Genomic DNA, 504 nt, shown 5'->3' with positions numbered 1-504 from the left:
GTGCATCGAGCTGAGTCCAACTATATCTAGTCGGAACCTCTCAACCTCACACACCAGCTCAGGCTCCTTCCACACCAGAGAGGTGACATTCCACGTCCCTAGAGCAAGCTTCTGGAGCCAAGGATCGGACCGCCAAGATCCTCACCTATGACCACTGCCCAGCACACATTGCACCTGACCCCTTTGGCCCCTCCCACATGTGGTGAGCCCATAGGAAGGGGGACCCATGTCTCCTCTTTGGGCTGTGCCCGACCATGTTCCATGGGTGAAAGCCCGGCCACCAGGCGCTCGCCAATGTACCCCACCTCCAGGCCTGGCTTTAGAGTGGGGCCACGGTGACCTGCATCTGGGCGAGGGAACACTGAATTGATTTGATTTGATTTATTTATTTAACAGGAAAAGATTATTAAAAATCAAGCCTGACTCAGCATAATTGGCAGAGACCCGGACACAGAGCTTCCATGTTTCACAACCTGACACCTATCAGTCAAATAAGAGGAAAAC

The sequence above is a fragment of the Austrofundulus limnaeus genome, unplaced genomic scaffold, assembly GCF_001266775.1.
Source record: "Austrofundulus limnaeus strain Quisiro unplaced genomic scaffold, Austrofundulus_limnaeus-1.0 Scaffold657, whole genome shotgun sequence".
NCBI lineage: Eukaryota > Metazoa > Chordata > Actinopteri > Cyprinodontiformes > Rivulidae > Austrofundulus > Austrofundulus limnaeus.
Note: the sequence above shows the minus strand (reverse complement) of the source record.